Source organism: Episyrphus balteatus, chromosome 2 (assembly GCF_945859705.1).
Source record: "Episyrphus balteatus chromosome 2, idEpiBalt1.1, whole genome shotgun sequence".
NCBI classification, from domain to species: domain Eukaryota; kingdom Metazoa; phylum Arthropoda; class Insecta; order Diptera; family Syrphidae; genus Episyrphus; species Episyrphus balteatus.
In genome coordinates, this window is record NC_079135.1 from 23399608 (window position 1) to 23413225 (window position 13618).

Consider the following 13618-nt stretch of genomic DNA (forward strand, 5'->3'; position numbering starts at 1 on the left):
TGAATTGTGAGTCATAGGTATTGTATTCCTAAATTAATCTTAGAAAAAAATGTTCCTAAAAAGAACAAGAAAATATCAGTTTTAAGTGGGGTGGGTGAAAAAGTGGGGTGGGTGTCAAAAATCATGGTTTTTTACGATTTCTGTCAAAATTAGACGTCCTATTGAAAAAAGTCAAATACAAAAGTTGTAGGTAGTATAAATGTCTACAACTTTTACTCAAACAATTTTTTTCTATAACCTCAAAAATATTGAAAAAAATGCAAAAATACGATTTTTTTATTTTTTATTTTTATCTTTTACAATAATAGTTGGATCTTAACAAAACTTATTTAAAAATTACTTTGTTATGTTTTCTATCTATTAAAAATGTTTTTTGACCAAAAAGTTAATTTTTGACGAATTTAATTTGAAAAAATAGCCTATTTTTCAATCAAAAAAGTTACCGAAAAAATTTTTGATTTTTGAAAAGTTTGGAATGCAATTATTTAGCTTAAAACCGTTTTTTTAAGATTGTGTAGAAAAACTATACTTTTGTTTTAGAAAATATTGAGAAAAATTGAAAAAAGCAAAATAAAACGATTTTTAAGATTGATTTTTCGATAAATTACAGTAATATTGGCGAGAAATAATTTTCCATAAAAACCAAATTATTCTTTTCTAATGGTCATTGAGCTTTTTAATTCAAATCAAGCACTAGAATAGCTCTAACGTGCAAAGTTTTTGAGATATTGATATTGAACGTCGCAAATACTATTTTTCTGATTTTTGGCATGGCAATATGTCAAAAACGTGAAAATGTTTAGAAATGGCTAATCAGAAAAGGTTGCATGTGTGAGTGTGAATTTGAGGACAAAAATCGTACCTACCCACCATTCAAGAACCATAGAGAGAATTTTAGACGGTATCTATAAAGAGATTGCATTTCAAAAGTTGATGATGCAATAAATTGGAAAATGGATCAGACATTTTGGAAATTGTTCAGATAGCTATGGAAAATAGTCAGAAAATAAAATGAAAATAAAGCCAGAAAAATAGTATAGGTACCTATTTTGCCCTAATTCCCAAAGTATATTTTGGAAAAAGTGCCAGAAGACTGTTTTATAGATTTTTAGTAACATAATTTTAATGTAACAATGTAGGTAATGTAATTTAATTTTTGTAATGGTTAGATAAAATGCCACGAAAAAGATCTTAACTATACCTACACAAATTAACAAACAAATGTTACAATATATTACGAAAAATTATTAAAAATTTAGTAACAGTTTTCTTAGGCGTTTTGTCTGGCATTTTTTTCAATTAATTTTGTTCAGGTTCATATTCCTGTTTTGAAAATAAGAAAGCACAAGAAGTTTTTTTTTTGGTAAAAAAGCCAAAAATTCTGTAAAATTTCCCAAAAAAATTTTGGCGTAATTTCCGTGAGTCTATTGTTCTTCACGATAATTGACACTTAGCTATTTTTTTTTTAACACATCTGAAGTGACTAATTTTTTTTGTTTTATAAAATAGACCAAAATCTATCTTAGAGAAAAAAAATCGTATCTCTTTTTCTGTGCGACTTCTGCATAAAAAAAAGGACCACAATAAATTTTAAGTGCTTAACCAAAGACCCAATTATAAACCTGAGGGCAAGACAGCAAAGTCGTGGACATTGTAGCAACGCTATTGTCTACTCATTTAATACGGATTTAACCCTTTATATCACCTTGTGACATTTCTGTGAGAAAAATTAAAACATACGAAGTGTGTACAGTACATACGTACAGTCTACCTCTACAGTGTACACTGTACATGGTTGTAAAAAAATAATTTTATTTTTAATTGCATTTGTTTTCTATTAAGTACAAATTTAAAAAAAGTGTATAGCAAATACAAAAGATTTTACATTGAGAAAAAAAAATCAATGCAAAACGTGTGCATTAAATATTTTTTTTTACATTCGTCGAATTTCTTATTCAATATTATAGTTGAAATAGTTTAGGTATTGACAAATAGTCAAAATTGTAAGAAATTTGACGAATATTAAAAAAAAAATATTTAAAGCACACATTTTGCATTGAATTTTTTTCTCATTGTAGAAAACTTTTTATATGGACTAAATTTGTTTTTTGATGCAAAATATATCTATTTGCACTAAGAAATTTAATTTCAATGAAAATATTTTTCTGTTGCAATAACATTTTTTTAATGCAATTTTTTTTATGAGCAGTTAATATTTTCTAAATGCAAGTTTGTTTTTTATTTGCAATAAATATTTTTTTTTAGTTTCAAATGCTTTTTTTTAATTAATATTATTTTTATAATAGGTAGGTACTGGACTGGTGTATTTTTGTTTTTTTTTTTTTTTTTTTTTTTTGACTTTAGTAAATTTATTTTATCGAGAAAGCACAACATATTACACGGAAATTGCGAAAGTATTCTAGTGACAGAAATTCAGAAAACATATTTTTCTCTCTTAACTTTCAAAGTTTTCTTCTTATATTTTCGGAGATTGTCTTAAAGTACATTATTATAGTACCTAATAGTTTTCTGTTTGAAGTTTTTATTATTTGGTCCAACTTTCGTCAGACCTTTCAAAAATTTTTATTTTAGACTCATGCCCCTCTACACAGAAATTCAAATGATCTATTCGATACTGTGAAGTGAAACCAGAGTGATTTTGTCAGTGCTTATTTCAACTCTATCATATCTCAGCAGGAAAGAATGAATATGAATTGTATATTCTCAAACAGTAAAATTATATGCAATATTCTCACATAAGAGGGTAGCTTTTTAAATGCTTTACCCCTTTATAAACTTTGCTTATGATATTCAGGTTTGAATCAATAATCAGGTTTAAAAAAAAATCATTCAAAAAAGCAAAAGCTCTTAAGGATATTTTTATTCCTTAAAAAAAAACTCTTGTTCCTCTTGCATAGCTGTTCGAAAAAAAAAACAACATATCAATTCAAAATCTAAAACCCTAAAACACTTTTTTTTTAACTCCCTCCCACCAATAAAAAATTGAACAATGGTCTCATTAACACTCAGCATTTTTTAAGGACTAATTCCATTGACTTTTTTTAATGGAAGAAATTTGTACCGAAAATTCAATTGAAATTCATTCAAGTCCCTATTTAGTCCTCTACACATGCAAAAGAGTCACTTCAACATCCCTTCCCTGTTTTTCAAAAAAAAAAAAAACAAATGTTACAATTTTTTTTTATTCAAGTGTCTTTTCAAAAAACAAAATATTGAACATTACATTATTCATGTTGGTTATACCAACAAAAAAAATGGATTTCTAATAATTTCATATTCAAAAGCATTTACACCAAAGGACTCTTTATTTTTTTTTTTACATTCGTCCTCTTTCCCAAATAAAAAAACGATTCATCTAAAATGTAAACCAGCCCACTTTCACAAAAAAATTACCCTACTCCAATGGCATTTAATTCAATTAATGGAGGACGAAATCAAGTGTACACGAGTTCTTCCAGCTTAAGTGAAGTGCATGCTCTTGTATATTTACCCACAAGGACACAAGTGTCATACAGAAAATACGGGGGGTTGGAGAGGAAAGTGGGTTTCAATACATAAACAAGTGCTTAGAAATCGAACACATGTGTCGTCGTTCGTCGTAGATGAAGAAACAAAAACACTACCAACAATTTCTCGATTGCTTTAAAGTTCTCTCATTTAAATCGAAAGGATATATACGAAGGATAATCCATTTGTGTGATAAATGGATGCGAATGAGAATCGAAAGGATATATTATGTACCTTACATATACGTGATGTCCTTGTGAGAGGATGTTGTTAGTTGTCGCTTTTAAAGCCATTTTCCACCACCAGGATATATCATGACATTCGTCGTGTGTCGTCCTTACAACAAAGTGTGAAACAGCAAAGTTTGAAGGAAAGCGATATGTTGTTCGGGGGGCCATCATATATGTGAAAGTCTCCATTGACTCTTGTATATTTATCTCTCAGTCTCATATTGTAAATGTGTTTCTGGTTCGAAAAAAGGATAGGTGTCCTGTTTTTTTGTAAAGACGATGTTTCATCTTGTGACAGGATGAAAAATAAGTTCCTTCAATCGTGACAAATTTTTTTGTATTACTCGTTCCTGTGAGCTACTTTTTTTTTTCTTTACGAATGAGAAGTGTTTGCTGCTTGCTTTCTTGTGTGTGAAATTGCCCAGAAAAATACTCAAACCTTTAAGGGAATTTTATAAGAAAAAAAAACAGAAAAAAAAGTTAAAGGAAGAAAAGGAGGAATGAAACGAAATTCGTGCTCCACTTTGGGCAAATAAAAATCTCAGCGTATTATATTCTGAACACGTTCAACAGTAAGAATCTCAAGGGTCCTTCCGGCAAATACAAAAATATACACACTTCTTGGAAATGGAATACTTCACAAGTGAGAGCGGCAAACTCCTGTTGGACTTTGAGTGTAATCGAGAAGGTCCTTTCTTTCATGAATGTGGACTGCATAAATAATTAGAAGGATGAACAACAAAGAACAAGAAAAAAAACCCTTATAAAATACTTTTCTGTGTTTATCGGACAAACGGCCACAATCAGAAATCGATTTCTGTTTCACAAACAAATAAATATTAATATTGACACGATTTTAATCGTTTAAAAGGAAAAGAAAAAAGGATTTTTTTTAAATTCAATGTTAGATAATTTAATTTGAAAGAGTATACTGATAAATTTTGAATTCAAAGCAAAAATAAAATAAATTGATGGTAATGCTGTTAAAGGAATCTATCATCGACCCTAAAATCACGCTTGGGTAACAGCAATTATTGCCAGATTTTAGTATTTTTGTGTTGCATACTTTCAGTCGAATCTTCTCATTACATTTTCTGCTGTTTTAAGAATTTATTTTTTTCAGTTTACAAAATTCATAAGAAAATATTTAATGGAAGAAAGAAGGAAAACTTTTTTGTGATGAAATATGTATGTAATTTTGTTTTCAAAAAATATGACAATTTTGTATATGTGGCACTCAGAATAATAATGGTTCAAGTCTACTGGTTTATAGGTTTGGATGTTTTAAGGTCTTAAAAATTAAGGGTTTCGTTATTAGAAATCGATAAAGTATTAATTTTTTCACTATACTCAATTCTTTTAAGGGAACCTTACCTGTGAAATCGTACTAACACAAAAAAGAATCTTTTTTTTTATAGACGAAACAAAAGAGCTGATCTACGAACCTTAGAATCAGATTATAAGATTCTTAAATAATATAAACTGGTTGTTTTATTTAATTGGCTGATCCCGGAGGTAGGATGCACCTTTATGTATAGATTGTCGCAAAGAGTGACGGACGGCATGGCGAAAACCACTTATTTTATCTTCTCCATCGGCACTGTTGGTGTTGATTAAAAAAAAATTGTTTGAAACCAGTCAGGTTGCAGCAAAAAAATTGTTAAAAAAAAACACATATCACGTGAAATTTTATTACAAAAACAAAAATGTAAGAATTGAAACAAAAGAGTTGATCTACGAACTTTATTATATAAATTTTTCTACTATAAATTAACTAAATATTTGTTTATTATTTATTGGGCCGATCCCGGCGGTACTGCAATACCGGGCCAACCCGTGACAGAGGTGGAGCAAGCCCCTAGCACTCCGTCTAATTCCAAAAATCAGTTTAACATTTGTTGTCCCCCGATGGGGGATCTATCAGATGTTAAGCTGATAAGAACAGATACTACACTTTGATCTTAGCCATAAGGCCGAGAAGCGATAACTTAACGGTAAAAAATTACTATTACTTACAAGATATTCTGCTAAAATCAACTGTGAATTATATTACGGTGGAGAGATAAATATGCATTTCCTTTTTTTGATGACAAGGGTGAAAATGACACTACCATACGATCACTTCCAGCGAAAATGCACACACACATGTAAAAGAGATCTTTTAAATAGGGTAAAAGCGGGTGAGATGGCATACCTTTTTTGTTTTTGTCATATTTTTCAAAGTAAACCACATTTCATATTTCTAACAATGCAAAAATGTTCTATATTCAATATCCAACGTATCGTTTGTTTTACAGAATTTTATATTTTAAATTTATATTTTTAAATTAATATAGAAAAAAAGTTTAAAAAAAACCATCTCCCCCTATAGGGTGGGTGAGATGGCGCATGAGTTTGTTTTAGGTTTCTATTGCCAAATTCATTGCAAAAATGGTTGAACGATGTGAAGGAGTCAAGCACCAATGCATGCTGTATAATAGATAGCAACTAGTCGTCTTTTTTATAAAATTTGAACTTGGCTTAATTACTTAAAAAAATATTTTGAGGGTGATATGGCACATGCTAAAACTATACTCAATTAAAAAATTCTAGTAGGGAATGCGCCATTTCACCCTCAAAAAACTGCGCCATCTCACCTTTTTGTGCATAACTTATATTCGTAAGCACCCATAAAAAGCAGATAGAACTAGAGCTCAGATTTCACACGCAATGCATAACTTATACTTTCTTGTATGTATTGGTGTATCAAGGGCATCTAAGATCCCAACAACTCACAAAATATCGGAACAAAAAAAAAAGGGAGAAAAAAAAATTCGAAAAAAATCATCACATGATTTGCTTTGAAATTTTTTTTTATTTTTTGTATCACAGGTAAAGAGACGATTACTGGCTACTTCGATTCAAAATATTTAAAGAAACCTAAAAATATTTTTAGTACATTTTTAGAGCAATAAATGTAAAAGATATTTAAAGTGCGCCATCTCACCCGCCGCGCCATATCACCCGCTTTTACCCTACCTGAATGTTAAAGGTAGAGTATTTTTCAATTTTTTGCCAAATTGATTGCTGATCGTTAATAGGGATTGATTTTCAGTCTAACATGATTTTCTTGTGTTCGTTTAAAGTTTTTTATTTGCGATTTGAATTGGTTTACTGTAGTGTTTTCCAATTTATTAAGACATAAGGAATTGCTTTTGCAATTGCAGCAAAACATAGGAAATATACTCTGTAAATTCAGTTATTTTATCGATATGAAATTATGTACCTATTATAAACTTATTTATTCGAAAAATCTGAACTAAGACTAAGAATTTGGAATTTTGAATAAAAGTGAAATATGACACTAGTTATGAATTGGCTTTTGAAGACCGACCGATAAGAATAATTTGTATGGATCATCGAGAAGTTTCAGCCAAATGAATCAAAAAATTTTTGAAAAAAAAAAAATTTCAAAGGAAATTATAGAAAAACAAATAGCAGGAAAGCTTCAACCTGCGTAGCCAAAATTGCCTTTATACCATCGCTCTGGCAGTTTTGCAGTGACCACGCTCAGTGCAATTTAAAGCAAAAAACGTTCGGGGTGAGTTCTATAGTGAACTCATTAAATACTTTTATGCGTCTCAATGGAAAACCTTGAAAATTTAATTTGTTAACAACCGCTAAAACCTTAAAGGCTGTGTTTTATGTATATCATAAATCTAGTTGATACATCCCTTCAAAAAGAGAGTTCAAAATTCAGTTCTATAGTCTTTTGAATATTGTTTTTGTAATTATAGGTCTTTATAAAGAAGATCGTTTTTTTTTTTGTCAGAATATAATTCACAGTGAATTTCGACATATTTTCTTGCAAGTAGTGGTAATTTTTTACCGTTAAGTTATCGCTTCTCGGCCTTATGGCTAAGATCAAAGTGTAGTATCTGTTCTTATCAGCTTAACATCTGATAGATCCCCCATCGGGGGACAACAAATGTTAAACTGATTTTTGGAATTAGACGGAGTGCTAGGGGCTTGCTCCACCTCTGTCGCGGGTTGGCCCGGTATTGCAGTACCGCCGGGATCGGCCCAATAAATAATATACAAATTTGAAACATTATCTTTTTAAATAAAAACACTCATTGTAATATCAGGTTCGTAGATCAACTCTTTTGTTTGGTAAACAATTTTCATTAAAAATGCTTAAATTTTCGCAAACATTAAAATAAACATATCAACTATACTTTTCTTCATAAAAATTCATTTTGATTATGTCCATCAGTCAGCATAGTCAACTCCATTAAAAGCTTTCATTTTGACGTCAAGCATTTTGCTTTCAGTCTTATTAAATTTATTATGATAATTAATCCCGTTACACCATTAATTTCATGTTATTGTTACACATTCGAAATAGGAGCCATTTTGGGTGGCCATCAACCGAAGGATAATCATCATCTGATAGCTAGCTACTGCTGATGGTGCTGATGGCCAACAACATTATATAAACAAAAAACCCCAGCAACCCGATATACTTTACCCATTCGCATACAATTTCGAGTATTTATGCAGTCGCTGTGGATGAAAGTTCTTGCTGTTAAAGCTTATATTCGCAGTAAAAAAGGATGGTGGGGATATGTAGAGCGAAAAAAGGACTATAAGTCTTTTTACGTTTTTGATACGATTCTCTTAATAATCGTTTCAGGACTTATTGTCGTCGTTCTCGTTGTTGTTCATGTTGGTTGGGTCGTTTCCTGCAATGCACGTCCCTGCCGATACGAACATTCTCATAATGAAAACAGGCAAAGCTCATTATGTTCGCATGTGGTAGTCGTAAGTATCGGATTAAAAGTAAATAAATGGACTCAAGTAAGTTAAGGCGTTTGAGATAAAATATTTCATGGGCGTAAATAAAATCCAGGCCAGTATTAAAACTTTAATATGATTGTATAAATGGGGAAAGAGGTGAAGTTGCCATGTACGTTAAACAACTTGGTTGAAAGGTTGAATCTAAATGCAGCTGGATTATTTATTATCCTTAAAATAAGTCCAAACATAGTGAATCTCATTCGGTTAATGTGCAAGAATTTAATCTTATTATTCGCCGAAAAAATGTTTACGAACTTGTTTTTTTTTTTTTCTTTGACTGACCTGATTTTGTTACATCATAGATTTGAGGAGTCAAAATAAAGAACATAGATATGTTTGTATTTTTGTTGCTAGCTAAAGCTAGATAATAACTTCAATCTTAAGTGAACTTTTGTATTGTAGGTACTCATTGGGACTTTCACAGGTAGGTAAAAGGTACAATATAAATATTTCTCCATTGAGTGATTACAAAATGATCTAGTGCTGATTATTGGCGAAGATAAATACTAATATGTGTGATGCGTGTGTATGTGTATTCGAATGACATCATGACACATACCAAACAAAGAAAAAATATTGATGTACCTATAGTGAATCATCTTCACATAGTAACCAGTTTATCCTTGTAGTCCATTTAATTACCTGGACCAAAATATTGGTGGTTGGAACATTTTGGGTGAATTTGTTACTATCAGTATTATTCATTTATTTTTATTGTAGGTATTTATAATTCACAGTCAGTTCTTGATCATAATTTATGTTATAATTGCGATTTGTGCTGACAAAAATTACTCTGGCTTCTCTTCAATGTCGAATAAATCTTTCGCCTTTTACTAAAGATTTCCGTGGAGAGGGGCACTCTAATGAGTCTAAAATAAATTTTTTGAAAGGTTTGATGAAAATCGGACCTAATTAATTATTATACAAACAAAAACTAAGATTAAAAAAATGTTATGATAGAAATTGAAAAAGAATGTGAATTCCGGAATTTTGCATTTTCTTTACCTTATTGAAGAAAACTCATTTAGATAATTTCGATTGTTTGCTACGAATATTTTTCTTGTCTATGATAATTTTTTTTTCAAAATGTCAGTGAAGGGCTTAGAATTAATAATGTTTTCTTTATTTTTTATAACTAAAATAATTCCTGATTGTGGGAGGATTTAACACTGAATTTTTTTTTTAAATTTCTACTAAATAAATTTTTTTTATATTATCATATGAATTAATTTTTACTTTAACTGATTAAATTGGGGATTCGAAAAATTGACAATTAAAGAGATACCTAATTATAAAAATATATAAGAACCACAAATTAAAAGAAAATCTGCAAAAATTCATCAATGGCAGCTGCAGTCGTAGATTATTTTTTTCTAACTTTGATCTTGAGTAGGATGCATTTACATTTTTGAAGTTATACTTCTTATGGGAGGGTGAGTATGAAAATTTACTTTTTGACAAGAATGTCAAAGGGATTATGACGCGATCACCCTGGGTAGCAGGGCTGTCGTTTCACCTTTAGAGTAGGCAGTACTTTAGTATTTAAAATAGCAGTACGCCGCAGTACGGCAAACATAAAACACACAAAACGTTGCAAGTAACATGTTTCATGTGGCAAGTTGCATGTGGCAAGTTGTATGTGGCAAGTTGCGTGTGGCAAGTTCTAGTGGGAAGTTGCATGTGACAAGTTGCATGTGGTAATTTCCATGTGGCAAGTTGCCAGGGTTGCAAAAAGCTCACATTTCAGCTCAGCTCACAGCTCAGCTCAAATTTGAGCTAGGTACCATAGCTCAGCTCATTTGAGCTGAGCTGAAAGTGAGCGCCCCAACTTCCAACGCCTATATCTCGGAATTTTGAAGAAAATGGAAAAAAAATTTGTTGATGCCAAAAGGTAGCGGGGACTCTAACATACATTTGGGTACAACTCTCATCCCTGTAGGTCCACGCGTTCTCAAACCGGGAGAACTTAAAAGTAAAAAAAAAAATACGCACGATTCTGAAAAAATAGGCATGATGTGGCGGTTTAACATGGAAGGCGATTTTTTAAAAGTCTGACAATGTGCAAAGCGTAGGCCCATGACACAAGCTATTATTTGGCATCACTCCCAAAAATTGCTCTCAAACGGTTTAGCTTCCAGGAGCGTTCAAAGATTCGGGGATTTTTCGAAACAAAATTTTACCCCAATTTTCAAAGGCGATTTTCTCGGAATTTTGAAAAAAATCGAAAAACCGGATTATACCATTTTCGGGTAGCTGAGAATATAAGCTTTCATATGGCACCACTCCCCTGTCTCTAGATCAAAGCGTTCGAACGCCTATATCGCGGAATTTTGAAGAAAATGAAAAAAAAATTTTTGATGCCAAAATTTAGCGGGGACTCTAACCTACATTTGGGTATAACTCCCATCCCTGTAGGTCCACGCGTTCTCAAACCGGGAGAACTTAAAAGTAAAAAAAAAATTAGGCACGATTCTGATAAAATAGGCATGATGTGGCGGTTTAACATGGAAGGCGATTTTTTTAAAATCTGATAATGTGCAAAGCGTAGGCCCATGACACAAGCTATCATTTGGCATCACTCTCAAAAATTGCTCTCAAGCGGTTTAGCTTCCAGGAGCGTTCAAAGATTCGGGGATTTTTCGAAAAAAAAAAATTACCCCAACTTTCAAACGCGATTTTCTCGGAATTTTGAAAAAAGTCGAAAAACCGGATTATACCGGAATTCAAATGAGCTGAGCTATGGTACATAGCTCAAAAGTGTGCTAGCTCAAAATTTGAGCTGAGCTGTGAGCTGAGCTCAGCTAACTTTTGAGCTTTGTAGCAACCCTGCAAGTTCCATATTGCTACTACTTGTGCTGAAGCACACACAATTCTCATAAAATTACCATATCGCACATTTAATGCGCAATTCATTTACTTTCGTTAACCATCAACTGTACGTTCTGAACCGCACAACATGAGTAAATTTCACAGAATAAATTGAAAACTACATGGACGCAAGGAGGATGAAAGAATTAATTTATTGTTCACTTGATAAAAAATAAAAAAAAACTAAGTGTGGATTATTTACTTCATAATAGAAATTAAAAATATCAAATAAAATTAATTTACATAATACTGAATGAGAAGTATAACTTCAGTCGCGTGTACATGTGCACACACACTCTTTTTTTTTAATTAGAAAGTTTTTTTTTCCTTGTTTTTTTCTTTTTGAATATTTCTTTTAAACTGTTTAATGACTGATACTGCATTCCAAATAGTCAGACTAAAAATCAAGCCCTATGCAAGATCACTTTGATTCTAATAAGAATGGAAATATCAATGGCAACTTTTTCTTTACTTATCGTTTCATTTTTCATTGTTCTTGTGAAAGTATATGATTTTTTATATGTTTCGATATAATTCACAGTGAGTATTGGCAGATTTTTTGCCAAGTAATGGCAATAATTTACCGTTACGTTATCGCTTCTCGGCCTTATGGCTAAGATCAAAGTGTAGTATCTGTTCTTATCAGCTTAACATCTGATAGATCCCCCATCGGGGGACAACAAATGTTAAACTGATTTTTGGAATTAGACGGAGTGCTAGGGGCTTGCTCCACCTCTGTCGCGGGTTGGCCCGGTATTGCAGTACCGCCGGGATCGGCCCAATAAATAAAACACAATCATACAAATTATATAATTAAATTTAATTTTATAAATTTAATTCTAAGGTTCGTAGATCAACTCTTTTGTTTTAGCTATAAAAAAAAGAAAAATTACGTTTTGCGTGTTTTTTAGTTAGGTACCTTCAAATGTTAGGCATTATTTGTAATTCGAAAAATTTCTAGCTTATGCTTGTATAAATTGAATGAAATTCACAAATATCAACCTTTAGAATAAAAATAAGTAACCTAAAACCACCCCCACATAAAACCCCAACTAAGGCGTAGAAAATAAATTCAAAATCCCCCGCATTCTATTCAAAAACTTTTAAAATTACAAAGAAACAAATTCGTATTTTTTACCCTCTTTTAAAACTGTCCACTTTATTGGCACATTTTTCAAATTATATCCTTAAGTGATATAAAAGGATATACAACACACATCAATTTAAATATTGTTTCTTATAAGAAAAAAAAAAGCATTTCCTTTTTATTTGCCCACTCAATTCTATAAATATCAATGAAATTCTTGTTAAAAAGTTAAAAAATAAAAGCAACGCAAATAATAAAATTAAATAAGAAAAAAAAAGAAACAAGAAAAAAAAAACATCAACAATGTCCTTCCTCTTTGCAAATATTGCCTCCGGCTAAGTAAAGTCGTAAATAAAAAAAAAAAAAAAATGAAAAAAAAATTGTCCAAAAAGGAAGTCCGTTTTCTTTTGTGTAATTTTTAATGAATTTTTCCCAACACACAGCTCTTCTCAAATAGACAAAAAGAAAAAAAACGAAAAATGGGCAAGAAAAATGAATATCTGTGCGATGACAAACTTGCTAAAAAGTTTTTTGCTAATTTTTTCCAAAAAAGGCATAATAATAACAAATAATAGACATTGTTGGTGTTTTTTTTTCTTCTTTTTTTTATTCTGTCGTCCTTTTGAAATAACACAAAAAATGGGTAGCAATGTTTACACAAACACGTCATACACCCTCTCTTTCTGGAATGTGGAGTATGTATATAAAAATGTAATGTTAAATGGAAATCATCTTCTTCCACCACTTTAGATAGACACCATAAAGTAGGAATGAGAGTGGGAGACTGAAAAAAAAGTTAAAAAAAAAAAAAACGTCCTGTCAGGATATGAAAAGTCCTCCATTGATAAGAAGAGCAGTTAGGTTTTGCAGCCGCTCAGAGCGATATTTTAATGTTCCTCTTCTCGATATCATCAGGCTCGTCTCTGGATTTGGATGTATGTATGTTTGGAAAAGTGTTCTCTGCTATCAGTTTTGAGTGAGTACGATGGATGTGGGGGAGTTTGTCGGTGGCGACAGTCACAAACGGAAACGAAGGGAAAATATTATGATGATGATGATGATGATG

At 31.3% G+C, this 13618-nt stretch overlaps 4 non-coding genes across 4 annotated transcripts; 3 read left to right on the forward strand and 1 right to left on the reverse strand.

Annotated features, from left to right (window-relative positions):
- Positions 1-5549: 5549 nt before the first annotated feature.
- LOC129912811 (U2 spliceosomal RNA) lies at positions 5550-5743 on the reverse strand. Its single transcript, XR_008771909.1, has one exon. It is a non-coding gene; the product is annotated as a U2 spliceosomal RNA (small nuclear RNA).
- Positions 5744-7635: 1892 nt separating this feature from the next.
- On the forward strand, positions 7636-7829 carry LOC129912813 (U2 spliceosomal RNA). The gene has a single exon (XR_008771910.1). It is a non-coding gene; the product is annotated as a U2 spliceosomal RNA (small nuclear RNA).
- A 1556-nt stretch (positions 7830-9385) lies between these two features.
- Positions 9386-9507, forward strand: LOC129912833 (U5 spliceosomal RNA). The gene has a single exon (XR_008771929.1). It is a non-coding gene; the product is annotated as a U5 spliceosomal RNA (small nuclear RNA).
- A 2551-nt stretch (positions 9508-12058) lies between these two features.
- LOC129912814 (U2 spliceosomal RNA) lies at positions 12059-12252 on the forward strand. The gene has a single exon (XR_008771911.1). It is a non-coding gene; the product is annotated as a U2 spliceosomal RNA (small nuclear RNA).
- The last annotated feature ends 1366 nt before the right edge of the window (positions 12253-13618 follow it).